The sequence below is a fragment of the Phalangium opilio genome, unplaced genomic scaffold (genome assembly GCF_054372755.1).
Source record: "Phalangium opilio isolate 3A_F unplaced genomic scaffold, DU_Popi_V2 ptg000019l_1, whole genome shotgun sequence".
Taxonomy (NCBI): Eukaryota; Metazoa; Arthropoda; class Arachnida; order Opiliones; family Phalangiidae; genus Phalangium; species Phalangium opilio.
The window spans coordinates 8,316,612-8,340,715 of record NW_028324152.1 but is presented as its reverse complement, the minus strand read 5'-3'; the positions used below and the strand labels follow the sequence as shown (position 1 = coordinate 8,340,715).

The following is a 24,104-nucleotide window of genomic DNA, read 5'->3' as shown; positions in this document are numbered from 1 at the left end:
TTAATTTAAATTCGAATTATTATCTAGCACTCTCGGCAACGGCCATGTCACGCTGAAATCACCGGTTCTCGTCCGATCACCGAAGTTAAGCAGCGTCGAGCGCAGTCAGTACTAGGAAACTCTGCGTGCCGTTGGCTTTTTCACTTTTATTTCCTCTTTTAAATTCGACCAGATATGAAAAAAGCAAACATATCTCCTTTTTGATATTGTTTTTAAAGATGAAAGTTAATTAAATTCAAATTATTAAATAGCACTCTTGGCAACGGCCATATCACGCTGAAAACACCGGTTCTCGTCCGATCACCGAAGTTAAGCAGCGTCGAGCGCAGTCAGTACTTGGGAGAGAGACAACTTAGGAACACTGCGTGCCGTTGGCTTTTTCACTTTTTTTTCCTCTTTTAAATTCCAATAGATATGAAAAAAGCAAACTTTTTTTTGTTATTGTTTCAGAAGATGAAGGTTAATTTGTCTAACTTAATTTAAATTCGAATTATTATCTAGCACTCTCGGCAACGGCCATATCAGGCTGAAAACACCGGTTCTCGTCCGATCACCGAAGTTAAGCAGCGTCGAGCGCAGTCAGTACTTGGAAATTTGGGTGCCGTTGGCTTTTTCACTTTTGTTTCCTCTTTTAAATTCCATCAGATATGAAAAAAGCAAACATATCTTCTTTTTGTTATTGTTATATAAAGATGAAGGTTAATTTAAATTCGAATTATTATCTAGCACTCTCGGCAACGGCCATGTCACGCTGAAAACACCGGTTCTAGTCCGATCACCGAAGTTAAGCAGCGTCAAGCGAAGTCAGAACTTGGGAGGGAGACCACTTAGGAACACTGCGTTCCGTTGGCTTTTTCACTTTTTTTCCCTCTTTTAAATTCCAATAGATATGAAAAAAGCAAACTTTTTTTTGTTAATGTTTTAGAAAGATGAAGGTTAATTTGTCTCACTTAATTTCAATTCGAATTATTATCTAGCACTCTCGGCCACGGCCATATCACGCTGAAAACACCGGTTCTCGTCCGATCACCGAAGTTAAGCAGCGTCGAGCGCAGTCAGTACTTGGAAACTCTGCGTGCTGTTGGCTTTTTCACTTTCATTTCCTCTTTTAAATTCCACCAGATATGAAAAAAGCAAACATATCTTCTTTTTGGTATTGTTTTATAAAGATGAAAGTTAATTAAATTCAAATTATTAACTAGCACTCTCGGCAACGGCCATATCACGCTGAAAACACCGGTTCTCGTCCGATCAACGAAGTTAAGCAGCGTCGAGCGCAGTCAGTAGTTGGGAGGGAGACCACTTAGGAATACTGCGTGCCGTTGGCTTTTAATTTTTTTCCTCTTTTAAATTCAAATAGATATGAAAAAAGCAAACATATTTTCTTTTTGTTATTGTTTGAAAATGATGGTTAATTTGTCTCATTTAATTTAAATTCGAATTATTATCTAGCACTCTCGGCAACGGCCATGTCACGCTGAAAACACCGGTTCTCGTCCGATCACCGAAGTTAAGCAGCGTCGAGCGCAGTCAGAACTTGGAAATTTGCGTGCCGTTGGCTTTTTCACTTTTGTTTCCTCTTTTAAATTCCATCAGATATGAAAAAAGCAAACATATCTTCTTTTTGTTATTGTTTTATAAAGATGAAGGTTAATTTAAATTCGAATTATTATCTAGCACTCTCGGCAACGGCCATGTCACGCTGAAAACACCGGTTCTCGTCCGATCACCGAAGTTAAGCAGCGTCAAGCGAAGTCAGAACTTGGGAGCGAGACCACTTAGGAACACTGCGTTCCGTTGGCTTTTTCACTTTTTTTCCCTCTTTTAAATTCCAATAGATATGAAAAAAGCAAACTTTTTTTTTGTTATTGTTTTAGAAGATGATGGTTAATTTGTCTCACTTAATTTAAATTCGAATTATTATCAAGCACTCTCTGCAACGGCCATATAACGCTGAAAACACCGGTTCTCGTCCGATCACCGAAGTTAAGCAGCGTCGAGCGCAGTCAGTACTTAGAAATTTGCGTGCCGTTGGCTTTTTCACTTTTGTTTCCTCTTTTAAATTCCATCAGATATGAAAAAAGCAAACATATCTTCTTTTTGTTATTGTTTTATAAAGATGTTTTAAATTCCATCAGATATGAAAAAAGCAAACATATCTTCTTTTTGTTATTGTTTTATAAAGATGAAGGTCAATTAAATTCAAATTATTAAATACACTCTCGGCAACGGCCATATCACGCGGAAAACACCGGTTCTCGTCTGATCACCGAAGTTAAGCAGCGCCGAGCGCAGTCAGTACTTGGGAGGGAGACCACTTAGGAACACTGCGTGCCGTTGGCTTTTTCACCTTTTTTTCCTCTTTTAAATTCCAATAGATTTGAAAAAGCAAACATATTTTCTTTTTGTTATTGTTTTAAACTGATGAACGTTAATTTGTCTCACTTAATTTAAATTCGAATTATTATATAGCACTCTCGGCAACGGCCATGTCACGCTGAAAACACCGGTTCTCGTCCGATCACCGAAGTTAAGCAGCGTCAAGCGCATTCAGTACTTGGGAGGGAGACCACTAAGGAACACTGCGTGCCGTTGGCTTTTTCACTTTTTTTTCCCTCTTTTAAATTCCACCAGATAAGAAAAAAGCAAACATATCTTCTTTTTGATATTGTTTTATAAAGATGAAGGTCAATTAAATTCAAATTATTAAATACCACTCTCGGCAACGGCCATATCACGCTGAAAACACCGGTTCTCGTCCGATCACCGAAGTTAAGCAGCGTCGAGCGCAGTCAGTACTTGGGAGGGAGACCACTTAGGAACACTGCGTGCCATTGGCTTTTTCACCTTTTTTTCCTCTTTTAAATTCCAATAGATATGAAAAAGCAAACATATTTTCTTTTTGTTATTGTTTTAAAATGATGAAGGTTAATTTGTCTCACTTAATTTAAATTCAAATTATTAACTAGCACTCTCGGCAACGGCCATATCACGCTGAAAACACCGGTTCTCGTCCGATCACCGAAGTTAAGCAGCGTCAAGCGCAGTCAGTACTTGGGAGGGAGACCACTTAGGAACACTGCGTGCCGTTGGCTTTTAATTTTTTTTCCTCTTTTAAATTCCAATAGATAGGAAAAAAGCAAACATATTTTCTTTTTGTTATTGTTTTAAAATGATGAAGGTTAATTTGTCTCACTTAATTTAAATTCGAATTATTATCTAGCACTCTCGGCAACGGCCATGTCACGCTGAAAACACCGGTTCTCGTCCGATCAATGAAGTTAAGCAGCGTCGAGCGCAGTCAGTACTTGGGAGGGAGACCACTTAGGAACACTGCGTACCGTTGGCTTTTAATTTTTTTTCCTCTTTTAAATTCCAATAGATATGAAAAAAGCAAACTTTTTTTTGTTATTGTTTTAGAAGATGATGGTTAATTTGTCTCACTTAATTTAAATTCGAATTATTATCTAGCACTCTCGGCAACGGCCATGTCACGCTGAAAACACCGGTTCTCGTCCGATCACCGAAGTTAAGCAGCGTCGAGCGCAGTCAGTACGTGGAAACTCTGCGTGCCGTTGGCTTTTTCACTTTTATTTCCTCTTTTAAATTCCACCAGATATGAAAAAAGCAAACATATCTTCTTTTTGATATTGTTTTATAAAGATGAAAGTTAACTAAATTCAAATTATTAAATAGCACTCTTGGCAACGGCCATATCACGCTGAAAACACCGGTTCTCGTCCGATCACCGAAGTTAAGCAGCGTCGAGCGCAGTCAGTACTTGGGAGGGAGACCACTTAGGAACACTGCGTGCCGTTGTCTTTTTCACTTTTTTCTCCTCTTTTAAATTCCAATAGATATGAAAAAAGCAAACATATTTTCTCTTTGTTACTGTTTTAAAATGATGAAGGTTAACTTGGTCACTTAATTTAAATTCGAATTATTATCTAGCACTCTCGGCCACGGCCATATCACGCTGAAAACACCGGTTCTCGTCCGATCACCGAAGTTAAGCAGCGTCGAGCGCAGTCTGTACTTGGAAACTCTGCGTGCTGTTGGCTTTTTCACTTTCATTTCCTCTTTTAAATTCCACCAGATATGAAAAAAGCAAACATATCTTCTTTTTGGTATTGTTTTATAAAGATGAAAGTTAATTAAATTCAAATTATTAACTAGCACTCTCGGCAACGGCCATATCACGCTGAAAACACCGGTTCTCGTCCGATCAACGAAGTTAAGCAGCGTCGAGCGCAGTCAGTAGTTGGGAGGGAGACCACTTAGGAATACTGCGTGCCGTTGGCTTTTAATTTTTTTCCTCTTTTAAATTCAAATAGATATGAAAAAAGCAAACATATTTTCTTTTTGTTATTGTTTTAAAATGATGGTTAATGTGTCTCATTTAATTTAAATTCGAATTATTATCTAGCACTCTCGGCAACGGCCATGTCACGCTGAAAACACCGGTTCTCGTCCGATCACCGAAGTTAAGCAGCGTCGAGCGCAGTCAGAACTTGGAAATTTGCGTGCCGTTGGCTTTTTCACTTTTGTTTCCTCTTTTAAATTCCATCAGATATGAAAAAAGCAAACATATCTTCTTTTTGTTATTGTTTTATAAAGATGAAGGTTAATTTAAATTCGAATTATTATCTAGTACTCTCGGCAACGGCCATGTCACGCTGAAAACACCGGTTCTCGTCCGATCACCGAAGTTAAGCAGCGTCAAGCGAAGTCAGAACTTGGGAGCGAGACCACTTAGGAACACTGCGTTCCGTTGGCTTTTTCACTTTTTTTCCCTCTTTTAAATTCCAATAGATATGAAAAAAGCAAACTTTTTTTTTGTTATTGTTTTAGAAGATGATGGTTAATTTGTCTCACTTAATTTAAATTCGAATTATTATCAAGCACTCTCTGCAACGGCCATATCACGCTGAAAACACCGGTTCTCGTCCGATCACCGAAGTTAAGCAGCGTCGAGCGCAGTCAGTACTTAGAAATTTGCGTGCCGTTGGCTTTTTCACTTTTGTTTCCTCTTTTAAATTCCATCAGATATGAAAAAAGCAAACATATCTTCTTTTTGTTATTGTTTTATAAAGATGTTTTAAATTCCATCAGATATGAAAAAAGCAAACATATCTTCTTTTTGTTATTGTTTTATAAAGATGAAGGTCAATTAAATTCAAATTATTAAATACACTCTCGGCAACGGCCATATCACGCGGAAAACACCGGTTCTCGTCTGATCACCGAAGTTAAGCAGCGCCGAGCGCAGTCAGTACTTGGGAGGGAGACCACTTAGAAACACTGCGTGCCGTTGGCTTTTTCACCTTTTTTTCCTCTTTTAAATTCCAATAGATTTGAAAAAGCAAACATATTTTCTTTTTGTTATTGTTTTAAACTGATGAACGTTAATTTGTCTCACTTAATTTAAATTCGAATTATTATATAGCACTCTCGGCAACGGCCATGTCACGCTGAAAACACCGGTTCTCGTCCGATCACCGAAGTTAAGCAGCGTCAAGCGCAGTCAGTACTTGGGAGGGAGACCACTAAGGAACACTGCGTGCCGTTGGCTTTTTCACTTTTTTTTTCCCTCTTTTAAATTCCACCAGATAAGAAAAAAGCAAACATATCTTCTTTTTGATATTGTTTTATAAAGATGAAAGTTAATTAAATTCAAATTATTAACTAGCACTCTCGGCAACGGCCATATCACGCTGAAAACACCGGTTCTCGTCCGATCACCGAAGTTAAGCAGCGTCGAGCGCAGTCAGTACTTGGGAGGGAGACCACTTAGGAACACTGCGTTCCGTTGGCTTTTTCACTTTTTTTCCCTCTTTTAAATTCCAATAGATATGAAAAAAGCAAACTTTTATTTGTTATTGTTTTAGAAGATGATGGTTAATTTGTCTCACTTAATTTAAATTCGAATTATTATCAAGCACTCTCGGCAACGGCCATATCACGCTGAAAACACCGGTTCTCGTCCGATCACCGAAGTTAAGCAGCGTCGAGCGCAGTCAGTACTTGGAAATTTGCGTGCCGTTGGCTTTTTCACTTTTGTTTCCTCTTTTAAATTCCATCAGATATGAAAAAAGCAAACATATCTTCTTTTTGTTATTGTTTTATAAAGATGTTTTAAATTCCATCAGATATGAAAAAAGCAAACATATCTTCTTTTTGTTATTGTTTTATAAAGATGAAGGTCAATTAAATTCAAATTATTAAATACCACTCTCGGCAACGGCCATATCACGCTGAAAACACCGGTTCTCGTCCGATCACCGAAGTTAAGCAGCGTCGAGCGCAGTCAGTACTTGGGAGGGAGACCACTTAGGAACACTGCGTGCCATTGGCTTTTTCACCTTTTTTTCCTCTTTTAAATTCCAATAGATATGAAAAAGCAAACATATTTTCTTTTTGTTATTGTTTTAAAATGATGAAGGTTAATTTGTCTCACTTAATTTAAATTCAAATTATTAACTAGCACTCTCGGCAACGGCCATATCACGCTGAAAACACCGGTTCTCGTCCGATCACCGAAGTTAAGCAGCGTCAAGCGCAGTCAGTACTTGGGAGGGAGACCACTTAGAAACACTGCGTGCCGTTGGCTTTTAATTTTTTTTCCTCTTTTAAATTCCAATAGATAGGAAAAAAGCAAACATATTTTCTTTTTGTTATTGTTTTAAAATGATGAAGGTTAATTTGTCTCACTTAATTTAAATTCGAATTATTATCTAGCACTCTCGGCAACGGCCATGTCACGCTGAAAACACCGGTTCTCGTCCGATCAATGAAGTTAAGCAGCGTCGAGCGCAGTCAGTACTTGGGAGGGAGACCACTTAGGAACACTGCGTGCCGTTGGCTTTTAATTTTTTTTCCTCTTTTAAATTCCAATAGATATGAAAAAAGCAAACTTTTTTTGTTATTGTTTTAGAAGATGATGGTTAATTTGTCTCACTTAATTTAAATTCGAATTATTATCTAGCACTCTCGGCAACGGCCATGTCACGCTGAAAACACCGGTTCTCGTCCGATCAATGAAGTTAAGCAGCGTCGAGCGCAGTCAGTACTTGGGAGGGAGACCACTTAGGAACACTGCGTGCCGTTGGCTTTTAATTTTTTTTCCTCTTTTAAATTCCAATAGATATGAAAAAAGCAAACTTTTTTTGTTATTGTTTTAGAAGATGATGGTTAATTTGTCTCACTTAATTTAAATTCGAATTATTATCTAGCACTCTCGGCAACGGCCATGTCACGCTGAAAACACCGGTTCTCGTCCGATCACCGAAGTTAAGCAGCGTCGAGCGCAGTCAGTACTTGGAAACTCTGCGTGCCGTTGGCTTTTTCACTTTTATTTCCTCTTTTAAATTCCACCAGATATGAAAAAAGCAAACATATCTTCTTTTTGATATTGTTTTATAAAGATGAAAGTTAACTAAATTCAAATTATTAAATAGCACTCTTGGCAACGGCCATATCACGCTGAAAACACCGGTTCTCGTCCGATCACCGAAGTTAAGCAGCGTCGAGCGCAGTCAGTACTTGGGAGGGAGACCACTTAGGAACACTGCGTGCCGTTGTCTTTTTCACTTTTTTCTCCTCTTTTAAATTCCAATAGATATGAAAAAAGCAAACATATTTTCTCTTTGTTACTGTTTTAAAATGATGAAGGTTAACTTGGTCACTTAATTTAAATTCGAATTATTATCTAGCACTCTCGGCAACGGCCATGTCACGCTGAAAACACCGGTTCTCGTCCGATCACCGAAGTTAAGCAGCGTCGAGCGCAGTCAGTACTTGGGAGGGAGACCACTTAGGAACACTGCGTGCCGTTGGCTTTTTCACCTTTTTTTCCTCTTTTAAATTCCAATAGATATGAAAAAGCAAACATATTTTCTTTTTGTTATTGTTTTAAAATGATGAAGGTTAATTTGTCTCACTTAATTTAAATTCGAATTATTATCTAGCACTCTCGGCAACGGCCATGTCACGCTGAAAACACCGGTTCTCGTCCGATCACCGAAGTTAAGCAGCGTCAAGCGCAGTCAGTACTTGGGAGGGAGACCACTAAGGAACACTGCGTGCCGTTGGCTTTTTCACCTTTTTTCCTCTTTTAAATTCCACCAGATAAGAAAAAAGCAAACATATCTTCTTTTTGATATTGTTTTATAAAGATGAAAGTTAATTAAATTCAAATTATTAACTAGCACTCTCGGCAACGGCCATATCACGCTGAAAACACCGGTTCTCGTCCGATCACCGAAGTTAAGCAGCGTCAAGCGCAGTCAGTACTTGGGAGGGAGACCACTTAGGAACACTGCGTGCCGTTGGCTTTTAATTTTTTTTCCTCTTTTAAATTCCAATAGATAGGAAAAAAGCAAACATATTTTCTTTTTGTTATTGTTTTAAAATGATGAAGGTTAATTTGTCTCACTTAATTTAAATTCGAATTATTATCTAGCACTCTCGGCAACGGCCATGTCACGCTGAAAACACCGGTTCTCGTCCGATCAATGAAGTTAAGCAGCGTCGAGCGCAGTCAGTACTTGGGAGGGAGACCACTTAGGAACACTGCGTGCCGTTGGCTTTTAATTTTTTTTCCTCTTTTAAATTCCAATAGATATGAAAAAAGCAAACTTTTTTTGTTATTGTTTTAGAAGATGATGGTTAATTTGTCTCACTTAATTTAAATTCGAATTATTATCTAGCACTCTCGGCAACGGCCATGTCACGCTGAAAACACCGGTTCTCGTCCGATCACCGAAGTTAAGCAGCGTCGAGCGCAGTCAGTATTTGGAAACTCTGCGTGCCGTTGGCTTTTTCACTTTTATTTCCTCTTTTAAATTCCACCAGATATGAAAAAAGCAAACATATCTTCTTTTTGATATTGTTTTATAAAGATGAAAGTTAACTAAATTCAAATTATTAAATAGCACTCTTGGCAACGGCCATATCACGCTGAAAACACCGGTTCTCGTCCGATCACCGAAGTTAAGCAGCGTCGAGCGCAGTCAGTACTTGGGAGGGAGACCACTTAGGAACACTGCGTGCCGTTGTCTTTTTCACTTTTTTCTCCTCTTTTAAATTCCAATAGATATGAAAAAAGCAAACATATTTTCTCTTTGTTACTGTTTTAAAATGATGAAGGTTAACTTGGTCACTTAATTTAAATTCGAATTATTATCTAGCACTCTCGGCAACGGCCATGTCACGCTGAAAACACCGGTTCTCGTCCGATCACCGAAGTTAAGCAGCGTCGAGCGCAGTCAGTACTTGGGAGGGAGACCACTTAGGAACACTGCGTGCCGTTGGCTTTTTCACCTTTTTTTCCTCTTTTAAATTCCAATAGATATGAAAAAGCAAACATATTTTCTTTTTGTTATTGTTTTAAAATGATGAAGGTTAATTTGTCTCACTTAATTTAAATTCGAATTATTATCTAGCACTCTCGGCAACGGCCATGTCACGCTGAAAACACCGGTTCTCGTCCGATCACCGAAGTTAAGCAGCGTCAAGCGCAGTCAGTACTTGGGAGGGAGACCACTAAGGAACACTGCGTGCCGTTGGCTTTTTCACCTTTTTTCCTCTTTTAAATTCCACCAGATAAGAAAAAAGCAAACATATCTTCTTTTTGATATTGTTTTATAAAGATGAAAGTTAATTAAATTCAAATTATTAACTAGCACTCTCGGCAACGGCCATATCACGCTGAAAACACCGGTTCTCGTCCGATCACCGAAGTTAAGCAGCGTCAAGCGCAGTCAGTACTTGGGAGGGAGACCACTTAGGAACACTGCGTGCCGTTGGCTTTTAATTTTTTTTCCTCTTTTAAATTCCAATAGATAGGAAAAAAGCAAACATATTTTCTTTTTGTTATTGTTTTAAAATGATGAAGGTTAATTTGTCTCACTTAATTTAAATTCGAATTATTATCTAGCACTCTCGGCAACGGCCATGTCACGCTGAAAACACCGGTTCTCGTCCGATCAATGAAGTTAAGCAGCGTCGAGCGCAGTCAGTACTTGGGAGGGAGACCACTTAGGAACACTGCGTGCCGTTGGCTTTTAATTTTTTTTCCTCTTTTAAATTCCAATAGATATGAAAAAAGCAAACTTTTTTTGTTATTGTTTTAGAAGATGATGGTTAATTTGTCTCACTTAATTTAAATTCGAATTATTATCTAGCACTCTCGGCAACGGCCATGTCACGCTGAAAACACCGGTTCTCGTCCGATCACCGAAGTTAAGCAGCGTCGAGCGCAGTCAGTACTTGGAAACTCTGCGTGCCGTTGGCTTTTTCACTTTTATTTCCTCTTTTAAATTCCACCAGATATGAAAAAAGCAAACATATCTTCTTTTTGATATTGTTTTATAAAGATGAAAGTTAATTAAATTCAAATTATTAAATAGCACTCTTGGCAACGGCCATATCACGCTGAAAACACCGGTTCTCGTCCGATCACCGAAGTTAAGCAGCGTCGAGCGCAGTCAGTACTTGGGAGGGAGACCACTTAGGAACACTGCGTGCCGTTGTCTTTTTCACTTTTTTCTCCTCTTTTAAATTCCAATAGATATGAAAAAAACAAACATATTTTCTTTTTGTTATTGTTTTAAAAAGATGAAGGTTAATTTGTCTCACTTAATTTAAATTCGAATTATTATCTAGCACTCTCGGCAAGGGCCATAACACGCTGAAAACACCGGTTCTCGTCAGATCACCGAAGTTAAGCAGCGTCGAGCGCACTCAGTACTTGGAAACTCTGCGTGCCGTTGGCTTTTTCACTTTTGTTTCCTCTTTTAAAATCCATCAGATATGAAAAAAGCAAACATATCTTCTTTTTGTTATTGTTTTATAAAGATGAAAGTTAATTAAATTCAAATTATTAAATAGCACTCTTGGCAACGGCAATATCACGCTGAAAACACCGGTTCTCGTCCGATCACCGAAGTTAAGCAGCGTCGAGCGCAGTCAGTACTTGGGAGGGAGACCACTTAGAAACACTGCGTGCCGTTGGCTTTTTCACTTTTTTCTCCTCTTTTAACTTCCAATAGATATGAATAAAACAAACATATTTTCTTTTTGTTATTGTTTTAAAAAGATGAAGGTTAATTTGTCTCACTTAATTTAAATTCGAATTATTATCTAGCACTCTCGGCAAGGGCCATATCACGCTGAAAACACCGGTTCTCGTCAGATCACCGAAGTTAAGCAGCGTCGAGCGCACTCAGTACTTGGAAACTCTGCGTGCCGTTGGCTTTTTCACTTTTGTTTCCTCTTTTAAATTCCATCAGATATGAAAAAAGCAAACATATCTTCTTTTTGTTATTGTTTTATAAAGATGAAAGTTAATTAAATTCAAATTATTAAATAGCACTCTTGGCAAGGGCAATATCACGCTGAAAACACCGGTTCTCGTCCGATCACCGAAGTTAAGCAGCATCGAGCGCAGTCAGTACTTGGGAGGGAGACCACTTAGGAACACTGCGTGCCGTTGGCTTTTTCACTTTTTTTCCTCTTTTAAATTCCATCAGAAATGAAAAAAGCAAACATATCTTCTTTTTGTTATTGTTTTATACAGATGAAAGTTAATTAAATTCAAATTATTAAATAGCACTCTCGGCAACGGCCATATCACGCTGAATGCACCGGTTCTCGTCCGATCACCGAAGTTAAGCAGCGTCGAGCGCAGTCAGTACTTGGGAGGGAGACCACTCAGGAGCACTGCGTGCCGTTGGCTTTTAATTTTTTTTCCTATTTTAAATTCAAATAGATATGAAAAAAGCAAACATATTTTCTTTTTGTTATTGTTTTAAAAAGATGAAGGTTAATTTGTCTCTCTTAATTTAAATTCGAATTATTAACTAGCACTCTCGGCAACGGCTATATCACGCTGAAAACACCGGTTCTCGTCAGATCACCGAAGTTAAGCAGCGTCGAGCGCAGTCAGTAATTGGGAGGGAGACCACTTAGGAACACTGCGTGCCGTTGGCATTTTCACTTTTTTTCCCTCTTTTAAATTCCAATAGATATGAAAAAAGCAAACATATCTTCTTTTTGTTATTGTGTTATAAAGATGAAGGTTAATTAAATTCAAATTATCAAATAGCACTCTCGGCAACGGCCATATCACGCTGAACACACCGGTTCTCGTCCGATCACCGAAGTTAAGCAGCGTCGAGCGCAGTCAGTACTTGGGAGGAAGACTACTTAGGAACACTGCGTGCCGTGTGCTTTTTCACTTTTTTTTCCTCTTTTAAATTCCAATAGATATGAAAAAAGCAACCGTATTTTCTATTTGTTATTGTTTTAAAAAGATGAAGGTTAATTTGTCGCACTTAATTTAAATTCGAATTATTAACTAGCGCTCTCGGCAGCGGCCATTTCACGCTGAGAACACCGGTTCTCTTACGATCACCGAAGTTAAGCAGCGTCGAGCGCAGTCAGTACTTGGGAACACTGCGTGCCGTTGGCTTTTTCCTTTTTGTTTCCTCTTTTAAATTCCACCAGATATGAAAAAACCAAACATATCTTCTTTTTGTAATTGTTTTATAAATATGAAGCTTAATTAAATTCAAATTATTAACTAGCACTCTCGACAACGGCCATATCACGCAGAAAACACCGGTTCTCGTCCGATCACCGAAGTTAATTAGCGTCGAGCGCAGTCAGTACTTGGGAGGGAGACCACTTAGGATCACTGCGTGCCGTTGGTTTTTTCACTTTTTTTCCTCTTTTAAATTCCAATAGATATGAAAAAAGCAACCATATTTTCTATTTGTTATTGTTTTAAAAAGATGGTTAATTTGTCGCACTTAATTTAAATTCGAATTGTTAACTATCACTCTCGGCAACGGCCATATCACGCAGAATACACCGTTTCTCGTCCGATCATCGAAGTTAAGCAGCGTCGAGCGCAGTCAGTACTTGGGAGGGAGACCACTTAGGAACACTGCGTGCCGTTAGGTTTTTCACTTTTTTTTTGTCTTTTAAATTCCAATAGATATGAAAAAAGCAAAGATATTTTCTTTTTGTTATTGTTTTAAAAAGATGAAGGTTAATTTGTCTCACTTAAATTAAATTCGAATTATTAACTAGCGCTCTTGGCAACGGCCATTTCACGCTGAGAACACCGGTTCTCGTCCGATCACCGAAGTTAAGCAGCGTCGAGCGCAGTCAGTACTTCGGAGGGAGACCACTTAGGAACACTGCGTGCCGTTAGCTTTTTCACTTTTTTTTTGTCTTTTAAATTCCAATAGATATGAAAAAAGCAAAGATATTTTCTTTTTGTTATTGTTTTAAAAAGATGAAGGTTAATTTGTCTCACTTAAATTAAATTCGAATTATTAACTAGCGCTCTCGGCAACGGCCATTTCACGCTGAGAACACCGGTTCTCGTCCGATCACCGAAGTTAAACAGCGTCGAGCGCAGTCAGTACTTGGGAACACTGCGTGCCGTTGGCTTTTTCCTTTTTGTTTACTCTTTTAAATTCCACCAGATATGAAAAAACCAAACATATCTTCTTTTTGTTATTGTTTTATAAATATGAAGGTTAATTAAATTCAAATTATTAACTAGCACTCTCGGCAACGGCCATATCACGCTGAAAACACCGGTTCTCGTCCGATCACCGAAGTTAAGCAGCGTTGAGCGCAGTCAGTACTTGGGAACACTGCGTGCCGTTGGCTTTATCCTTTTTGTTTCCTCTTATAAATTCCACCAGATATGAAAAAAATAAGCATATCTTCTTTTTGTTATTGTTTTATAAAGATGAAGGTTAATTAAATTCAAATTATTAACTAGCACTCTCGGCAACGGCCATATCACGCTGAATACACCGTTTCTCGTCCGATCACCGAAGTTAAGCAGCGTCGAGCGCAGTCAGTACTTCGGAGGGAGACCACTTAGGAACACTGCGTGCCGTTAGCTTTTTCATTTTTTTTTGTCTTTTAAATTCCAATAGATATGAAAAAAGCAAACATATTTTCTTTTTGTTATTGTTTTAAAAAGATGAAGGTTAATTTGTCTCACTTAATTTAAATTCGAATTATTAACTAGCACTCTCGGCAACGGCCAAATCACGCTGGAAACACCGGTTCTCGTCCGATCACCGAAGTTAAGCAGCGTCGAGCGCAGTCAGTACTTCGGAGGGAGACCACTTAGGAACACTGCGTGCCGTTAGCTTTTTCATTTTTTTTTGTCTTTTAAATTCCAATAGATATGAAAAAAGCAAACATATTTTCTTTTTGTTATTGTTTTAAAAAGATGAAGGTTAATTTGTCTCACTTAATTTAAATTCGAATTATTAACTAGCACTCTCGGCAACGGCCAAATCACGCTGGAAACACCGGTTCTCGTCCGATCACCGATGTTAAGCAGCGTCGAGCGCAGTCAGTTCTTGGGAACACTGCGTGCCGTTGGCTTTTTCCTTTTTGCTTCCTCTTTTAAATTCCACCAGATATGAAAAAACCAAAATATTTTCTATTTGTTATTGTTTTATAAAGATGAAGGTTAATTAAATTCAAATTATTAACTAGCACTCTCGGCAACGGCCATATCTTGCTGAATACACCGTTTCTCGTCCGATCACCGAAGTTAAGCAGCGTCGAGCGCAGTCAGTACTTCGGAGGGAGACCACTTAGGAACACTGCGTGCTGTTAGCTTTTTCACTTTTTTTTTGTCTTTTAAATTCCAATAGATATGAAAAAAGCAAAGATATTTTCTTTTTGTTATTGTTTTAAAAAGATGAAGGTTAATTTGTCTCACTTAAATTAAATTCGAATTATTAACTAGCGCTCTCGGCAACGGCCATTTCACGCTGAGAACACCGGTTCTCGTCCGATCACCGAAGTTAAGCAGCGTCGAGCGCAGTCAGTACTTCGGAGGGAGACCACTTAGGAAAACTGCGTGCCGTTAGCTTTTTCACTATTTTTTTGTCTTTTAAATTCCAATAGATATGAAAAAAGCAAACATATTTTCTTTTTGTTATTGTTTTAAAAAGATGAAGGTTAATTTGTCTCACTTAAATTAAATTCGAATTATTAACTAGCGCTCTCGGCAACGGCCATTTCACGCTGAGAACACCGGTTCTCGTCCGATCATCGAAGTTAAGCAGCGTCGAGCGCAGTCAGTACTTGGGAACACTGCGTGCCGTTGGCTTTTTCCTTTTTGTTTCCTCTTTTAAATTCCACCAGATATGAAAAAACCAAACATATCTTCTTTTTGTTATTGTTTTATAAATATGAAGGTTAATTAAATTCAAATTATTAACTAGCACTCTCGGCAACGGCCATATCACGCTGAAAACACCGGTTCTCGTCCGATCACCGAAGTTAAGCAGCGTCGAGCGCAGTCAGTACTTGGGAACACTGCGTGCCGTTGGCTTTATCCTTTTTGTTTCCTCTTATAAATTCCACCAGATATGAAAAAAATAAACATATCTTCTTTTTGTAATTGTTTTATAAAGATGAAGGTTAATTAAATTCAAATTATTAACTAGCACTCTCGGCAACGGCCATATAACGCTGAATACACCGTTTCTCGTCCGATCACCGAAGTTAAGCAGCGTCGAGCGCAGTCAGTACTTCGGAGGGAGACCACTTAGAAACGTTGCGTGCCGTTAGCTTTTTTACTTTTTTTTTGTCTTTTAAATTCCAATAGATATGAAAACAGCAAAGATATTTTCTTTTTGTTATTGTTTTAAAAAGATGAAGGTTAATTTGTCTCACTTAATTAAATTCGAATTATTAACTAGCACTCTCGACAACGGCCATTTCACGCTGAGAACACCGGTTCTCGTCCGATCACCGAAGTTAAGCAGCGTCGAGCGCAGTCAGTATTTGGGAGGGAGACCACTTAGGAACACTGCGTGCCGTTGGATTTTTCACTTTTTTTCCTCTTTTAAATTCCAATAGATATGAAAAAAGCAAACATATTTTCTTTTTGTTATTGTTTTAAAAAGATGAAGGTTAATTTTTCTCACTTAATTTAAATTCGAATTATTAACTAGCACTCTCGGCAACGGCCATGTCACGCTGAAAACACCGGTTCTCGTCCGATCACCGAAGTTAAGCAGCGTCGAACGCATACAGTACTTGGGAATACTGCGTGCTGTTGGCTTTTTCACTTTTGTTTCCTCTTCTAAATTCCACCAGATATGAAAAAAGCAAATATATCTTCTTTTTGTTATTGTTTTATAAAGATGAAGGTTAATTAAATTCAAATTATTAACTAGCACTCTCGGCAACGGCCATATCACGCTGAAAACACCGGTTCTCGTCCGATCACCGAAGTTAAGCAGCGTCGAGCGCAGTCAGTACTTGGGAACACTGCGTGCCGTTGGCTTTTTCCTTTTTGTTTCCTCTTATAAATTCCACCAGATATGAAAAAAATAAACATATCTTCTTTTTGTTATTGTTTTATAAAGATGAAGGTTAATTAAATTCAAATTATTAACTAGCACTCTCGGCAACGGCCAAATCACGCTGAATACACCGTTTCTCGTCCGATCACCGAAGTTAAGCAGCGTCGAGCGCAGTCAGTACTTCGGAGGGAGACCACTTAGGAACACTGCGTGCCGTTAGCTTTTTCACTTTTTTTTTGTCTTTTAAATTCCAATAGATATGAAAAAAGCAAAGATATTTTCTTTTTGTTATTGTTTTAAAAAGATGAAGGTTAATTTGTCTCACTTTAATTAAATTCGAATTATTAACTAGCGCTCTTGGCAACGGCCATTTCACGCTGAGAACCCCGGTTCTCGTCCGATCACCGAAGTTAAGCAGCGTCGAGCGCAGTCAGTATTTGGGAGGGAGACCACTTAGGAACACTGCGTGCCGTTGGCTTTTTCACTTTTTTTTCCTCTTTTAAATTCCAATAGATATGAAAAAAGCAAACATATTTTCTTTTTGTTATTGTTTTAAAAAGATGAAGGTTAATTTGTCTCACTAATTTAAATTCGAAATATTAACTAGGACTCTCGGCAACGGCCAAATCACGCTGAAAACACCGGTTCTCGTCCGATCACCGAAGTTAAGCAGCGTCCAGCGCAGTCAGTACTTGGGAACACTGCGTGCCGTTGGCTTTTTCCTTTTTGTTTCCTCTTTTAAATTCCATCAGATATGAAAAAACCAAACATATCTTCTTTTTGTTATTGTTTTATAAATATGAAGGTTAATTAAATTCAAATTATTAACTAGCACTCTCGGCAACGGCCATATCACGCTGAAAACACCGGTTCTCGTCCGATCACCGAAGTTAAGCAGCGTCGAGCGCAGTCAGTACTTGGGAACACTGCGTGCCGTTGGCTTTTCCCTTTTTGTTTCCTCTTATAAATTCCACCAGATATGAAAAAAATAAACATATCTTCTTTTTGTTATTGTTTTATAAAGATGAAGGTTAATTAAATTCAAATTATTAACTAGCACTCTCGGCAACGGCCATATCACGCTGAATACACCGTTTCTCGTCCGATCACCGAAGTTAAGCAGCGTTGAGCGCAGTCAGTACTTGGGAACACTGCGTGCCGTTGGCTTTATCCTTTTTGTTTCCTCTTATAAATTCCACCAGATATGAAAAAAATAAACATATCTTCTTTTTGTAATTGTTTTATAAAGATGAAGGTTAATTAAATTCAAATTATTAACTAGCACTCTCGGCAACGGCCATATAACGCTGAATACACCGTTTCTCGTCCGATCACCGAAGTTAAGCAGCGTCGAGCGCAGTCAGTACTTCGGAGGGAGACCACTTAGAAACGTTGCGTGCCGTTAGCTTTTTTACTTTTTTTTTGTCTTTTAAATTCCAATAGATATGAAAACAGCAAAGATATTTTCTTTTTGTTATTGTTTTAAAAAGATGAAGGTTAATTTGTCTCACTTAATTAAATTCGAATTATTAACTAGCACTCTCGACAACGGCCATTTCACGCTGAGAACACCGGTTCTCGTCCGATCACCGAAGTTAAGCAGCGTCGAGCGCAGTCAGTATTTGGGAGGGAGACCACTTAGGAACACTGCGTGCCGTTGGATTTTTCACTTTTTTTCCTCTTTTAAATTCCAATAGATATGAAAAAAGCAAACATATTTTCTTTTTGTTATTGTTTTAAAAAGATGAAGGTTAATTTTTCTCACTTAATTTAAATTCGAATTATTAACTAGCACTCTCGGCAACGGCCATGTCACGCTGAAAACACCGGTTCTCGTCCGATCACCGAAGTTAAGCAGCGTCGAACGCATACAGTACTTGGGAATACTGCGTGCTGTTGGCTTTTTCACTTTTGTTTCCTCTTCTAAATTCCACCAGATATGAAAAAAGCAAATATATCTTCTTTTTGTTATTGTTTTATAAAGATGAAGGTTAATTAAATTCAAATTATTAACTAGCACTCTCGGCAACGGCCATATCACGCTGAAAACACCGGTTCTCGTCCGATCACCGAAGTTAAGCAGCGTCGAGCGCAGTCAGTACTTGGGAACACTGCGTGCCGTTGGCTTTTTCCTTTTTGTTTCCTCTTATAAATTCCACCAGATATGAAAAAAATAAACATATCTTCTTTTTGTTATTGTTTTATAAAGATGAAGGTTAATTAAATTCAAATTATTAACTAGCACTCTCGGCAACGGCCAAATCACGCTGAATACACCGTTTCTCGTCCGATCACCGAAGTTAAGCAGCGTCGAGCGCAGTCAGTACTTCGGAGGGAGACCACTTAGGAACACTGCGTGCCGTTAGCTTTTTCACTTTTTTTTTTGTCTTTTAAATTCCAATAGATATGAAAAAAGCAAAGATATTTTCTTTTTGTTATTGTTTTAAAAAGATGAAGGTTAATTTGTCTCACTTTAATTAAATTCGAATTATTAACTAGCGCTCTTGGCAACGGCCATTTCACGCTGAGAACCCCGGTTCTCGTCCGATCACCGAAGTTAAGCAGCGTCGAGCGCAGTCAGTATTTGGGAGGGAGACCACTTAGGAACACTGCGTGCCGTTGGCTTTTTCACTTTTTTTTCCTCTTTTAAATTCCAATAGATATGAAAAAAGCAAACATATTTTCTTTTTGTTATTGTTTTAAAAAGATGAAGGTTAATTTGTCTCACTAATTTAAATTCGAAATATTAACTAGGACTCTCGGCAACGGCCAAATCACGCTGAAAACACCGGTTCTCGTCCGATCACCGAAGTTAAGCAGCGTCCAGCGCAGTCAGTACTTGGGAACACTGCGTGCCGTTGGCTTTTTCCTTTTTGTTTCCTCTTTTAAATTCCATCAGATATGAAAAAACCAAACATATCTTCTTTTTGTTATTGTTTTATAAATATGAAGGTTAATTAAATTCAAATTATTAACTAGCACTCTCGGCAACGGCCATATCACGCTGAAAACACCGGTTCTCGTCCGATCACCGAAGTTAAGCAGCGTCGAGCGCAGTCAGTACTTGGGAACACTGCGTGCCGTTGGCTTTTCCCTTTTTGTTTCCTCTTATAAATTCCACCAGATATGAAAAAAATAAACATATCTTCTTTTTGTTATTGTTTTATAAAGATGAAGGTTAATTAAATTCAAATTATTAACTAGCACTCTCGGCAACGGCCATATCACGCTGAATACACCGTTTCTCGTCCGATCACCGAAGTTAAGCAGCGTTGAGCGCAGTCAGTACTTGGGAACACTGCGTGCCGTTGGCTTTTTCCTTTTTGTTTCCTCTTTTAAATTCCACCAGATATGAAAAAACCAAACATATCTTCTTTTTGTAATTGTTTTATAAATATGAAGGTTAATTAAATTCAAATTATTAACTAGCACTCTCGGCAACGGCCATATCACGCTGAAAACACCGGTTCTCGTCCGATCACCGAAGTTAAGCAGTGTCGAGCGCAGTCAGTACTTGGGAACACTGCGTGCCGTTGGCTTTATCCTTTTTGTTTCCTCTTATAAATTCCACCAGATATGAAAAAAATAAACATATCTTCTTTTTGTAATTGTTTCATAAAGATGAAGGTTAATTAAATTCAAATTATTAACTAGCAATCTCGGCAACGGCCATATAACGCTGAATACACCGTTTCTCGTCCGATCACCGAAGTTAAGCAGCGTCGAGCGCAGTCAGTACTTCGGAGGGAGACCACTTAGAAACGTTGCGTGCCGTTAGCTTTTTTACTTTTTTTTGTCTTTTAAATTCCAATAGATATGAAAACAGCAAAGATATTTTCTTTTTGTTATTGTTTTAAAAAGATGAAGGTTAATTTGTCTCACTTAATTAAATTCGAATTATTAACTAGCACTCTCGACAACGGCCATTTCACGCTGAGAACACCGGTTCTCGTCCGATCACCGAAGTTAAGCAGCGTCGAGCGCAGTCAGTATTTGGGAGGGAGACCACTTAGGAACACTGCGTGCCGTTGGATTTTTCACTTTTTTTCCTCTTTTAAATTCCAATAGATATGAAAAAAGCAAACATATTTTCTTTTTGTTATTGTTTTAAAAAGATGAAGGTTAATTTTTCTCACTTAATTTAAATTCGAATTATTAACTAGCACTCTCGGCAACGGCCATGTCACGCTGAAAACACCGGTTCTCGTCCGATCACCGAAGTTAAGCAGCGTCGAACGCATACAGTACTTGGGAATACTGCGTGCTGTTGGCTTTTTCACTTTTGTTTCCTCTTCTAAATTCCACCAGATATGAATAAAGCAAATATATCTTCTTTTTGTTATTGTTTTATAAAGATGAAGGTTAATTAAATTCAAATTATTAACTAGCACTCTCGGCAACGGCCATATCACGCTGAAAACACCGGTTCTCGTCCGATCACCGAAGTTAAGCAGCGTCGAGCGCAGTCAGTACTTGGGAACACTGCGTGCCGTTGGCTTTATCCTTTTTGTTTCCTCTTATAAATTCCACCAGATATGAAAAAAATAAACATATCTTCTTTTTGTTATTGTTTTATAAAGATGAAGGTTAATTAAATTCAAATTATTAACTAGCACTCTCGGCAACGGCCAAATCACGCTGAATACACCGTTTCTCGTCCGATCACCGAAGTTAAGCAGCGTCGAGCGCAGTCAGTACTTCGGAGGGAGACCACTTAGGAACACTGCGTGCCGTTAGCTTTTTCACTTTTTTTTTTGTCTTTTAAATTCCAATAGATATGAAAAAAGCAAAGATATTTTCTTTTTGTTATTGTTTTAAAAAGATGAAGGTTAATTTGTCTCACTTTAATTAAATTCGAATTATTAACTATCGCTCTTGGCAACGGCCATTTCACGCTGAGAACCCCGGTTCTCGTCCGATCACCGAAGTTAAGCAGCGTCGAGCGCAGTCAGTATTTGGGAGGGAGACCACTTAGGAACACTGCGTGCCGTTGGCTTTTTCACTTTTTTTTCCTCTTTTAAATTCCAATAGATATGAAAATAGCAAACATATTTTCTTTTTGTTATTGTTTTAAAAAGATGAAGGTTAATTTGTCTCACTTTAATTAAATTCGAATTATTAACTAGCGCTCTTGGCAACGGCCATTTCACGCTGAGAACCCCGGTTCTCGTCCGATCACCGAAGTTAAGCAGCGTCGAGCGCAGTCAGTATTTGGGAGGGAGACCACTTAGGAACACTGCGTGCCGTTGGCTTTTTCACTTTTTTTTCCTCTTTTAAATTCCAATAGATATGAAAAAAGCAAACATATTTTCTTTTTGTTATTGTTTTAAAAAGATGAAGGTTAATTTGTCTCACTAATTTAAATTCGAAATATTAACTAGGACTCTCGGCAACGGCCAAATCACGCTGAAAACACCGGTTCTCGTCCGATCACCGAAGTTAAGCAGCGTCCAGCGCAGTCAGTACTTGGGAACACTGCGTGCCGTTGGCTTTTTCCTTTTTGTTTCCTCTTTTAAATTCCATCAGATATGAAAAAACCAAACATATCTTCTTTTTGTTATTGTTTTATAAATATGAAGGTTAATTAAATTCAAATTATTAACTAGCACTCTCGGCAACGGCCATATCACGCTGAAAACACCGGTTCTCGTCCGATCACCGAAGTTAAGCAGCGTCGAGCGCAGTCAGTACTTGGGAACAGTTCGTGCTGTTGGCTTTTTCCTTTTTGGTTCCTCTTATAAATTCCACCAGATATGAAAAAAATAAACATATCTTCTTCTTGTTATTGTTTTATAAAGATGAAGGTTAATTAAATTCAAATTATTAACTAGCACTCTCGGCAACGGCCATATAACGCTGAATACACCGTTTCTCGTCCGATCACCGAAGTTAAGCAGCGTCGAGCGCAGTCAGTACTTCGGAGGGAGACCACTTAGAAACACTGCGTGCCGTTAGCTTTTTCACTTTTTTTTGTCTTTTAAATTCCAATAGATATGAAAACAGCAAAGATATTTTCTTTTTTCTTATTGTTTTAAAAAGATGAAGGTTAATTTGTCTCACTTAATTAAATTCGAATTATTAACTAGCACTCTCGACAACGGCCATTTCACGCTGAGAACACCGGTTCTCGTCCGATCACCGAAGTTAAGCAGCGTCGAGCGCAGTCAGTATTTGGGAGGGAGACCACTTAGGAACACTGCGTGCCGTTGGATTTTTCACTTTTTTTTCCTCTTTTAAATTCCAATAGATATGAAAAAAGCAAACATATTTTCTTTTTGTTATTGTTTTAAAAAGATGAAGGTTCATTTTTCTCACTTGATTGAAATTCGAATTATTAACTAGCACTCTCGGCAACGGCCATGTCACGCTGAAAACACCGGTTCTCGTCCGATCACCGAAGTTAAGCAGCGTCGAACGCATACAGTACTTGGGAATACTGCGTGCTCTTGGCTTTTTCACTTTTATTTCCTCTTTTAAATTCCACCAGATATGAAAAAAGCAAATATATCTTCTTTTTGTTATTGTTTTATAAAGATGAAGGTTAATTAAATTCAAATTATTAACTAGCACTCTCGGCAACGGCCATATCACGCTGAAAACACCGGTTCTCGTCCGATCACCGAAGTTAAGCAGCGTCGAGCGCAGTCAGTACTTGGGAACACTGCGTGCCGTTGGCTTTTTCCTTTTTGTTTCCTCTTATAAATTCCACCAGATATGAAAAAAATAAACATATCTTCTTTTTGTTATTGTTTTATAAAGATGAAGGTTAATTAAATTCAAATTATTAACTAGCACTCTCGGCAACGGCCAAATCACGCTGAATACACCGTTTCTCGTCCGATCACCGAAGTTAAGCAGCGTCGAGCGCAGTCAGTACTTCGGAGGGAGACCACTTAGGAACACTGCGTGCCGTTAGCTTTTTCACTTTTTTTTTGTCTTTTAAATTCCAATAGATATGAAAAAAGCAAAGATATTTTCTTTTTGTTATTGTTTTAAAAAGATGAAGGTTAATTTGTCTCACTTTAATTAAATTCGAATTATTAACTAGCGCTCTCGGCAACGGCCATTTCACGCTGAGAACCCCGGTTCTCGTCCGATCACCGAAGTTAAGCAGCGTCGAGCGCAGTCAGTATTTGGGAGGGAGACCACTTAGGAACACTGCGTGCCGTTGGATTTTTCACTTTTTTTTCCTCTTTTAAATTCCAATAGATATGAAAAAAGCAAACATATTTTCTTTTTGTTATTGTTTTAAAAAGATGAAGGTTCATTTTTCTCACTTAATTGAAATTCGAATTATTAACTAGCACTCTCGGCAACGGCCATGTCACGCTGAAAACACCGGTTCTCGTCCGATCACCGAAGTTAAGCAGCGTCGAACGCATACAGTACTTGGGAATACTGCGTGCTGTTGGCTTTTTCACTTTTGTTTCCTCTTCTAAATTCCACCAGATATGAATAAAGCAAATATATCTTCTTTTTGTTATTGTTTTATAAAGATGAAGGTTAATTAAATTCAAATTATTAACTAGCACTCTCGGCAACGGCCATATCACGCTGAAAACACCGGTTCTCGTCCGATCACCGAAGTTAAGCAGCGTCGAGCGCAGTCAGTACTTGGGAACACTGCGTGCTGTTGGCTTTTTCACTTTTGTTTCCTCTTCTAAATTCCACCAGATATGAATAAAGCAAATATATCTTCTTTTTGTTATTGTTTTATAAAGATGAAGGTTAATTAAATTCAAA

General features: G+C 38.3%; 14 non-coding genes and 78 pseudogenes across 14 annotated transcripts; all 92 read left to right on the top strand.

Annotated features, from left to right (window-relative positions):
- The first annotated feature begins 34 nt into the window (after positions 1 to 34).
- On the top strand, positions 35 to 137 carry LOC149701810 (5S ribosomal RNA; annotated as a pseudogene).
- Positions 138 to 258: 121 nt separating this feature from the next.
- On the top strand, positions 259 to 377 carry LOC149701809 (5S ribosomal RNA; annotated as a pseudogene).
- Positions 378 to 733: 356 nt separating this feature from the next.
- Positions 734 to 852, top strand: LOC149701808 (5S ribosomal RNA; annotated as a pseudogene).
- A 132-nt stretch (positions 853 to 984) lies between these two features.
- On the top strand, positions 985 to 1,087 carry LOC149701807 (5S ribosomal RNA; annotated as a pseudogene).
- Positions 1,088 to 1,209: 122 nt separating this feature from the next.
- Positions 1,210 to 1,328, top strand: LOC149701806 (5S ribosomal RNA; annotated as a pseudogene).
- A 356-nt stretch (positions 1,329 to 1,684) lies between these two features.
- Positions 1,685 to 1,803, top strand: LOC149701805 (5S ribosomal RNA; annotated as a pseudogene).
- A 421-nt stretch (positions 1,804 to 2,224) lies between these two features.
- On the top strand, positions 2,225 to 2,343 carry LOC149701804 (5S ribosomal RNA). Its single transcript, XR_016382384.1, has one exon. It is a non-coding gene; the product is annotated as a 5S ribosomal RNA (ribosomal RNA).
- A 136-nt stretch (positions 2,344 to 2,479) lies between these two features.
- Positions 2,480 to 2,598, top strand: LOC149701803 (5S ribosomal RNA; annotated as a pseudogene).
- Positions 2,599 to 2,721: 123 nt separating this feature from the next.
- Positions 2,722 to 2,840, top strand: LOC149701802 (5S ribosomal RNA). Its single transcript, XR_016382258.1, has one exon. It is a non-coding gene; the product is annotated as a 5S ribosomal RNA (ribosomal RNA).
- Positions 2,841 to 2,976: 136 nt separating this feature from the next.
- On the top strand, positions 2,977 to 3,095 carry LOC149701801 (5S ribosomal RNA). Its single transcript, XR_016382244.1, has one exon. It is a non-coding gene; the product is annotated as a 5S ribosomal RNA (ribosomal RNA).
- Positions 3,096 to 3,230: 135 nt separating this feature from the next.
- On the top strand, positions 3,231 to 3,349 carry LOC149701800 (5S ribosomal RNA; annotated as a pseudogene).
- A 129-nt stretch (positions 3,350 to 3,478) lies between these two features.
- LOC149701799 (5S ribosomal RNA) lies at positions 3,479 to 3,581 on the top strand (annotated as a pseudogene).
- Positions 3,582 to 3,703: 122 nt separating this feature from the next.
- Positions 3,704 to 3,822, top strand: LOC149701798 (5S ribosomal RNA). Its single transcript, XR_016382108.1, has one exon. It is a non-coding gene; the product is annotated as a 5S ribosomal RNA (ribosomal RNA).
- A 136-nt stretch (positions 3,823 to 3,958) lies between these two features.
- On the top strand, positions 3,959 to 4,061 carry LOC149701797 (5S ribosomal RNA; annotated as a pseudogene).
- Positions 4,062 to 4,183: 122 nt separating this feature from the next.
- LOC149701796 (5S ribosomal RNA) lies at positions 4,184 to 4,302 on the top strand (annotated as a pseudogene).
- A 356-nt stretch (positions 4,303 to 4,658) lies between these two features.
- Positions 4,659 to 4,777, top strand: LOC149701795 (5S ribosomal RNA; annotated as a pseudogene).
- A 132-nt stretch (positions 4,778 to 4,909) lies between these two features.
- Positions 4,910 to 5,011, top strand: LOC149701794 (5S ribosomal RNA; annotated as a pseudogene).
- Positions 5,012 to 5,198: 187 nt separating this feature from the next.
- On the top strand, positions 5,199 to 5,317 carry LOC149701793 (5S ribosomal RNA; annotated as a pseudogene).
- A 136-nt stretch (positions 5,318 to 5,453) lies between these two features.
- Positions 5,454 to 5,572, top strand: LOC149701792 (5S ribosomal RNA; annotated as a pseudogene).
- A 124-nt stretch (positions 5,573 to 5,696) lies between these two features.
- On the top strand, positions 5,697 to 5,815 carry LOC149701791 (5S ribosomal RNA). Its single transcript, XR_016382267.1, has one exon. It is a non-coding gene; the product is annotated as a 5S ribosomal RNA (ribosomal RNA).
- A 131-nt stretch (positions 5,816 to 5,946) lies between these two features.
- On the top strand, positions 5,947 to 6,048 carry LOC149701790 (5S ribosomal RNA; annotated as a pseudogene).
- Positions 6,049 to 6,236: 188 nt separating this feature from the next.
- LOC149701789 (5S ribosomal RNA) lies at positions 6,237 to 6,355 on the top strand. Its single transcript, XR_016382257.1, has one exon. It is a non-coding gene; the product is annotated as a 5S ribosomal RNA (ribosomal RNA).
- A 136-nt stretch (positions 6,356 to 6,491) lies between these two features.
- On the top strand, positions 6,492 to 6,610 carry LOC149701788 (5S ribosomal RNA; annotated as a pseudogene).
- A 135-nt stretch (positions 6,611 to 6,745) lies between these two features.
- LOC149701787 (5S ribosomal RNA) lies at positions 6,746 to 6,864 on the top strand (annotated as a pseudogene).
- A 128-nt stretch (positions 6,865 to 6,992) lies between these two features.
- LOC149701786 (5S ribosomal RNA) lies at positions 6,993 to 7,111 on the top strand (annotated as a pseudogene).
- A 128-nt stretch (positions 7,112 to 7,239) lies between these two features.
- LOC149701785 (5S ribosomal RNA) lies at positions 7,240 to 7,342 on the top strand (annotated as a pseudogene).
- A 122-nt stretch (positions 7,343 to 7,464) lies between these two features.
- Positions 7,465 to 7,583, top strand: LOC149701784 (5S ribosomal RNA). The gene has a single exon (XR_016382097.1). It is a non-coding gene; the product is annotated as a 5S ribosomal RNA (ribosomal RNA).
- Positions 7,584 to 7,719: 136 nt separating this feature from the next.
- LOC149701783 (5S ribosomal RNA) lies at positions 7,720 to 7,838 on the top strand. The gene has a single exon (XR_016382159.1). It is a non-coding gene; the product is annotated as a 5S ribosomal RNA (ribosomal RNA).
- A 136-nt stretch (positions 7,839 to 7,974) lies between these two features.
- On the top strand, positions 7,975 to 8,093 carry LOC149701782 (5S ribosomal RNA; annotated as a pseudogene).
- Positions 8,094 to 8,214: 121 nt separating this feature from the next.
- Positions 8,215 to 8,333, top strand: LOC149701781 (5S ribosomal RNA). Its single transcript, XR_016382243.1, has one exon. It is a non-coding gene; the product is annotated as a 5S ribosomal RNA (ribosomal RNA).
- A 135-nt stretch (positions 8,334 to 8,468) lies between these two features.
- On the top strand, positions 8,469 to 8,587 carry LOC149701780 (5S ribosomal RNA; annotated as a pseudogene).
- A 128-nt stretch (positions 8,588 to 8,715) lies between these two features.
- On the top strand, positions 8,716 to 8,818 carry LOC149701779 (5S ribosomal RNA; annotated as a pseudogene).
- Positions 8,819 to 8,940: 122 nt separating this feature from the next.
- LOC149701778 (5S ribosomal RNA) lies at positions 8,941 to 9,059 on the top strand. Its single transcript, XR_016382086.1, has one exon. It is a non-coding gene; the product is annotated as a 5S ribosomal RNA (ribosomal RNA).
- Positions 9,060 to 9,195: 136 nt separating this feature from the next.
- Positions 9,196 to 9,314, top strand: LOC149701777 (5S ribosomal RNA). The gene has a single exon (XR_016382158.1). It is a non-coding gene; the product is annotated as a 5S ribosomal RNA (ribosomal RNA).
- Positions 9,315 to 9,450: 136 nt separating this feature from the next.
- LOC149701776 (5S ribosomal RNA) lies at positions 9,451 to 9,569 on the top strand (annotated as a pseudogene).
- Positions 9,570 to 9,690: 121 nt separating this feature from the next.
- LOC149701775 (5S ribosomal RNA) lies at positions 9,691 to 9,809 on the top strand. Its single transcript, XR_016382242.1, has one exon. It is a non-coding gene; the product is annotated as a 5S ribosomal RNA (ribosomal RNA).
- Positions 9,810 to 9,944: 135 nt separating this feature from the next.
- On the top strand, positions 9,945 to 10,063 carry LOC149701774 (5S ribosomal RNA; annotated as a pseudogene).
- Positions 10,064 to 10,191: 128 nt separating this feature from the next.
- On the top strand, positions 10,192 to 10,294 carry LOC149701773 (5S ribosomal RNA; annotated as a pseudogene).
- A 122-nt stretch (positions 10,295 to 10,416) lies between these two features.
- LOC149701772 (5S ribosomal RNA) lies at positions 10,417 to 10,535 on the top strand. The gene has a single exon (XR_016382399.1). It is a non-coding gene; the product is annotated as a 5S ribosomal RNA (ribosomal RNA).
- A 362-nt stretch (positions 10,536 to 10,897) lies between these two features.
- LOC149701771 (5S ribosomal RNA) lies at positions 10,898 to 11,016 on the top strand (annotated as a pseudogene).
- Positions 11,017 to 11,378: 362 nt separating this feature from the next.
- Positions 11,379 to 11,497, top strand: LOC149701770 (5S ribosomal RNA; annotated as a pseudogene).
- Positions 11,498 to 11,618: 121 nt separating this feature from the next.
- Positions 11,619 to 11,737, top strand: LOC149701769 (5S ribosomal RNA). The gene has a single exon (XR_016382223.1). It is a non-coding gene; the product is annotated as a 5S ribosomal RNA (ribosomal RNA).
- Positions 11,738 to 11,872: 135 nt separating this feature from the next.
- Positions 11,873 to 11,991, top strand: LOC149701768 (5S ribosomal RNA; annotated as a pseudogene).
- A 123-nt stretch (positions 11,992 to 12,114) lies between these two features.
- LOC149701767 (5S ribosomal RNA) lies at positions 12,115 to 12,232 on the top strand (annotated as a pseudogene).
- A 137-nt stretch (positions 12,233 to 12,369) lies between these two features.
- LOC149701766 (5S ribosomal RNA) lies at positions 12,370 to 12,472 on the top strand (annotated as a pseudogene).
- Positions 12,473 to 12,594: 122 nt separating this feature from the next.
- On the top strand, positions 12,595 to 12,713 carry LOC149701765 (5S ribosomal RNA; annotated as a pseudogene).
- Positions 12,714 to 12,846: 133 nt separating this feature from the next.
- Positions 12,847 to 12,965, top strand: LOC149701764 (5S ribosomal RNA; annotated as a pseudogene).
- Positions 12,966 to 13,102: 137 nt separating this feature from the next.
- Positions 13,103 to 13,221, top strand: LOC149701763 (5S ribosomal RNA; annotated as a pseudogene).
- A 137-nt stretch (positions 13,222 to 13,358) lies between these two features.
- Positions 13,359 to 13,461, top strand: LOC149701762 (5S ribosomal RNA; annotated as a pseudogene).
- A 122-nt stretch (positions 13,462 to 13,583) lies between these two features.
- LOC149701761 (5S ribosomal RNA) lies at positions 13,584 to 13,686 on the top strand (annotated as a pseudogene).
- Positions 13,687 to 13,808: 122 nt separating this feature from the next.
- Positions 13,809 to 13,927, top strand: LOC149701760 (5S ribosomal RNA; annotated as a pseudogene).
- A 136-nt stretch (positions 13,928 to 14,063) lies between these two features.
- LOC149701759 (5S ribosomal RNA) lies at positions 14,064 to 14,182 on the top strand (annotated as a pseudogene).
- A 136-nt stretch (positions 14,183 to 14,318) lies between these two features.
- Positions 14,319 to 14,421, top strand: LOC149701758 (5S ribosomal RNA; annotated as a pseudogene).
- Positions 14,422 to 14,542: 121 nt separating this feature from the next.
- Positions 14,543 to 14,661, top strand: LOC149701757 (5S ribosomal RNA; annotated as a pseudogene).
- Positions 14,662 to 14,798: 137 nt separating this feature from the next.
- LOC149701756 (5S ribosomal RNA) lies at positions 14,799 to 14,917 on the top strand (annotated as a pseudogene).
- Positions 14,918 to 15,054: 137 nt separating this feature from the next.
- On the top strand, positions 15,055 to 15,157 carry LOC149701755 (5S ribosomal RNA; annotated as a pseudogene).
- Positions 15,158 to 15,279: 122 nt separating this feature from the next.
- Positions 15,280 to 15,382, top strand: LOC149701754 (5S ribosomal RNA; annotated as a pseudogene).
- A 122-nt stretch (positions 15,383 to 15,504) lies between these two features.
- LOC149701753 (5S ribosomal RNA) lies at positions 15,505 to 15,623 on the top strand (annotated as a pseudogene).
- A 136-nt stretch (positions 15,624 to 15,759) lies between these two features.
- Positions 15,760 to 15,878, top strand: LOC149701752 (5S ribosomal RNA; annotated as a pseudogene).
- A 136-nt stretch (positions 15,879 to 16,014) lies between these two features.
- On the top strand, positions 16,015 to 16,117 carry LOC149701751 (5S ribosomal RNA; annotated as a pseudogene).
- Positions 16,118 to 16,239: 122 nt separating this feature from the next.
- Positions 16,240 to 16,342, top strand: LOC149701750 (5S ribosomal RNA; annotated as a pseudogene).
- Positions 16,343 to 16,464: 122 nt separating this feature from the next.
- LOC149701749 (5S ribosomal RNA) lies at positions 16,465 to 16,583 on the top strand (annotated as a pseudogene).
- A 137-nt stretch (positions 16,584 to 16,720) lies between these two features.
- LOC149701748 (5S ribosomal RNA) lies at positions 16,721 to 16,839 on the top strand (annotated as a pseudogene).
- A 136-nt stretch (positions 16,840 to 16,975) lies between these two features.
- Positions 16,976 to 17,078, top strand: LOC149701747 (5S ribosomal RNA; annotated as a pseudogene).
- A 122-nt stretch (positions 17,079 to 17,200) lies between these two features.
- On the top strand, positions 17,201 to 17,303 carry LOC149701746 (5S ribosomal RNA; annotated as a pseudogene).
- A 122-nt stretch (positions 17,304 to 17,425) lies between these two features.
- LOC149701745 (5S ribosomal RNA) lies at positions 17,426 to 17,528 on the top strand (annotated as a pseudogene).
- Positions 17,529 to 17,650: 122 nt separating this feature from the next.
- LOC149701744 (5S ribosomal RNA) lies at positions 17,651 to 17,769 on the top strand (annotated as a pseudogene).
- A 136-nt stretch (positions 17,770 to 17,905) lies between these two features.
- Positions 17,906 to 18,024, top strand: LOC149701743 (5S ribosomal RNA; annotated as a pseudogene).
- Positions 18,025 to 18,160: 136 nt separating this feature from the next.
- LOC149701742 (5S ribosomal RNA) lies at positions 18,161 to 18,263 on the top strand (annotated as a pseudogene).
- Positions 18,264 to 18,385: 122 nt separating this feature from the next.
- Positions 18,386 to 18,488, top strand: LOC149701741 (5S ribosomal RNA; annotated as a pseudogene).
- Positions 18,489 to 18,610: 122 nt separating this feature from the next.
- On the top strand, positions 18,611 to 18,729 carry LOC149701740 (5S ribosomal RNA; annotated as a pseudogene).
- Positions 18,730 to 18,867: 138 nt separating this feature from the next.
- On the top strand, positions 18,868 to 18,986 carry LOC149701739 (5S ribosomal RNA; annotated as a pseudogene).
- A 136-nt stretch (positions 18,987 to 19,122) lies between these two features.
- On the top strand, positions 19,123 to 19,225 carry LOC149701738 (5S ribosomal RNA; annotated as a pseudogene).
- A 122-nt stretch (positions 19,226 to 19,347) lies between these two features.
- Positions 19,348 to 19,450, top strand: LOC149701737 (5S ribosomal RNA; annotated as a pseudogene).
- Positions 19,451 to 19,572: 122 nt separating this feature from the next.
- Positions 19,573 to 19,675, top strand: LOC149701736 (5S ribosomal RNA; annotated as a pseudogene).
- Positions 19,676 to 19,797: 122 nt separating this feature from the next.
- LOC149701735 (5S ribosomal RNA) lies at positions 19,798 to 19,900 on the top strand (annotated as a pseudogene).
- A 122-nt stretch (positions 19,901 to 20,022) lies between these two features.
- Positions 20,023 to 20,141, top strand: LOC149701734 (5S ribosomal RNA; annotated as a pseudogene).
- Positions 20,142 to 20,276: 135 nt separating this feature from the next.
- LOC149701733 (5S ribosomal RNA) lies at positions 20,277 to 20,395 on the top strand (annotated as a pseudogene).
- Positions 20,396 to 20,531: 136 nt separating this feature from the next.
- Positions 20,532 to 20,634, top strand: LOC149701732 (5S ribosomal RNA; annotated as a pseudogene).
- A 122-nt stretch (positions 20,635 to 20,756) lies between these two features.
- LOC149701731 (5S ribosomal RNA) lies at positions 20,757 to 20,859 on the top strand (annotated as a pseudogene).
- Positions 20,860 to 20,981: 122 nt separating this feature from the next.
- Positions 20,982 to 21,100, top strand: LOC149701730 (5S ribosomal RNA; annotated as a pseudogene).
- Positions 21,101 to 21,238: 138 nt separating this feature from the next.
- On the top strand, positions 21,239 to 21,357 carry LOC149701729 (5S ribosomal RNA; annotated as a pseudogene).
- A 137-nt stretch (positions 21,358 to 21,494) lies between these two features.
- Positions 21,495 to 21,613, top strand: LOC149701728 (5S ribosomal RNA; annotated as a pseudogene).
- Positions 21,614 to 21,749: 136 nt separating this feature from the next.
- On the top strand, positions 21,750 to 21,852 carry LOC149701727 (5S ribosomal RNA; annotated as a pseudogene).
- A 122-nt stretch (positions 21,853 to 21,974) lies between these two features.
- On the top strand, positions 21,975 to 22,077 carry LOC149701726 (5S ribosomal RNA; annotated as a pseudogene).
- Positions 22,078 to 22,199: 122 nt separating this feature from the next.
- LOC149701725 (5S ribosomal RNA) lies at positions 22,200 to 22,318 on the top strand (annotated as a pseudogene).
- Positions 22,319 to 22,454: 136 nt separating this feature from the next.
- Positions 22,455 to 22,573, top strand: LOC149701724 (5S ribosomal RNA; annotated as a pseudogene).
- Positions 22,574 to 22,935: 362 nt separating this feature from the next.
- On the top strand, positions 22,936 to 23,038 carry LOC149701723 (5S ribosomal RNA; annotated as a pseudogene).
- Positions 23,039 to 23,160: 122 nt separating this feature from the next.
- Positions 23,161 to 23,279, top strand: LOC149701722 (5S ribosomal RNA; annotated as a pseudogene).
- Positions 23,280 to 23,416: 137 nt separating this feature from the next.
- On the top strand, positions 23,417 to 23,535 carry LOC149701721 (5S ribosomal RNA; annotated as a pseudogene).
- A 137-nt stretch (positions 23,536 to 23,672) lies between these two features.
- On the top strand, positions 23,673 to 23,775 carry LOC149701720 (5S ribosomal RNA; annotated as a pseudogene).
- A 122-nt stretch (positions 23,776 to 23,897) lies between these two features.
- Positions 23,898 to 24,000, top strand: LOC149701719 (5S ribosomal RNA; annotated as a pseudogene).
- The last annotated feature ends 104 nt before the right edge of the window (positions 24,001 to 24,104 follow it).